We start from the raw sequence: 2,280 nt of genomic DNA on the forward strand, positions 1-2,280 counted from the left end.
CACTGGCTATCAACCTGTGCAGTGGGGGGAAAAGATGGTCCGACAATCAAGGACAAGCACTAAACTGACCGTATCAATCGTGCATTTCGTGGAGGGGTACAAAGCTCAAGGTGGCATTTTCGGGTGATGGCAATGTTTGCCGCCTGTGATCATGGCTGAAGATTCATGGTGGCCGCGGATGCTCCATGTCTGCCTGAATCCAGGAAGGATATTTATGTTGACAGCGCTCCTTCTCCCACCAAGCCCAGGAGGAGGATCACACAACCTGTCACTCAGATTGATGTCTCCCCTGACGGCATAAGTTAAAAGGAAAAGGGGGAGAAGGTAATGAAGAGAGGATAGGAGGAGCCGAATGCTCCTAGGGTTAGAAATGGATGGATATGATCCCTTGCTGCTTCATCATCGGTATTCAATTCACTGCATTGACATTCACACATGTACACAAATTATATGTACTGGGAGTTGTACCCAGAGCAGCGTTATGTAGAGCAAAGCTGCTCTGTTTCACAGAGGATTTGTTGAATATGCCTTTGATGTGTTGCCTGTTGGTGAGAGGAGGAGAAAAAGCGTGTAAAAGGGAGATAAAAAGACAAAATGAAATATCCTCCATGTGATCTTATTGAATATCGTCGTAATATTTATTTGGGATATAGCACTGCGTATCTAGCCACATTATCTTTGAAATGGGATGTTTTGTGTGTGTGTTTTTTCCAGGTATGTTATTCAGCCATAGCCAAGAAGGAATTTTTCAATCTCTGCATTCTTTGATATTAGAGGCGATTTGTTTTCGTATCATAGCCGCGCATTGTGCAACAGAGAATTTTCTTTGCACGGTGAGTGCCTCTACATAATGATGAGAGGAAACATAATCTAATTTCAACTTTCATTTACAGGACAGATTGTTCAAATAGAGTAATAACCATCTCCTCTGCCCCGCGCTGCCTCTGCTCCTCTCTCTCTCATCCTCGCCCTCGTTCTCGTGCTCTCTGCCTATTTCAGGCCCTATTCATTCCTTGAAGAATGCATTTGAAACCGTGCAAATGAGAACAAGTGAACAAATGAATGTTTCATGAATGTTTTCATGATGAGAAAATGCAAATGAGGATGGGTGAATGAATGAATGTTTAATGAACGCTTGTTTAATGAAAAGGACTTATTAACTAGAGTGCTGACTTAGCACTGCGCCACAGCCCCAACCGACCATGCATGAAAGGCTGATACATTTAGATGAATAAGCGCTGCCTATCAGTTGGACCTGATTGACAGGACAGGGACATACTGAATGAGTGTTTAACTGTCACGTTCCCTTGCCCACCCCTATGTGTTTTAAACAGTGCTGCACAAATATACAATATGAGGTGGTAAAACTGGGCTGTGCCAGATGAGCCAGAAATATAGCTCAACTGGCCCAGTTTTGGTTGAACCCGGGATATCGGCCCACACAGATACCCATTTTACTTCCCTTATTAGTCCACGGCACAGGAAGAAGGTTCCTGGTTTCTTTGTGGAGCTTGTATGTTTTCCCTGTGCCAGTGTGGGTTTCCTCTCAGTACTCCCACTTCCTCCTGGTCACAATCCAAAGGTATGTGTGTTAACTGATGTTTCTGTAATTGTGATGTGAGGTAGGTAAAGTGGTTCAAGTCAATAAAACATACTAATGTCAGTTGTTGTCTAGAGCGCTTTGGGGGGTGGGGGTCAGTGCTGAGGTTAGGGTGGGTGTATATACATGTATTTGTTTTGCTCCTTTACACCACAGTGGATTCTAATCCGAACAATCAAGCTTTGATTGAAGTGTAGACTCCCAGCTTTAATTCAAAATGTTGCATTAACTGTTTAGAAATGACAGATATTTGTTTACTCAGGACACATTTTTTTTTGAAGCTCAAAGTTACACAAATTTTTAAATACAAGGATTGCATTCAATATGTCTCAACCCATTAATATCTACAAATACTGCATCCCCCCCTTTAAATGTTTGCCTTCAGTTTAGGACCCAGTAACTTAAAAGTGTGCTCTGTTGGGCTGAGACAGGGAGACTGATTTTGTGAAAGATTTCTTTTGCCTTGTAGTGTTTGGATTGCACAGCTGAAAATGCATCTATTCAGACAGACTTTTGGATAATGGTTCTGTGTATTATGTTGTTTTTGTGTGATTAAGATAGTTTCATTTAACTGTGTTTTTATAATCAGAATCAGAATCAGAATCGTGTTTATTGGCCAAGTATATGTGCAGACACATACAGGGAATTTGGTTCCGGTAGATGGTGGCTCTCAAGCACAG

This window comes from Haplochromis burtoni, unplaced genomic scaffold, assembly GCF_018398535.1.
Source record: "Haplochromis burtoni strain Fernald_Lab_line unplaced genomic scaffold, NCSU_Asbu1 Contig_199, whole genome shotgun sequence".
Classification (NCBI taxonomy): domain Eukaryota; kingdom Metazoa; phylum Chordata; class Actinopteri; order Cichliformes; family Cichlidae; genus Haplochromis; species Haplochromis burtoni.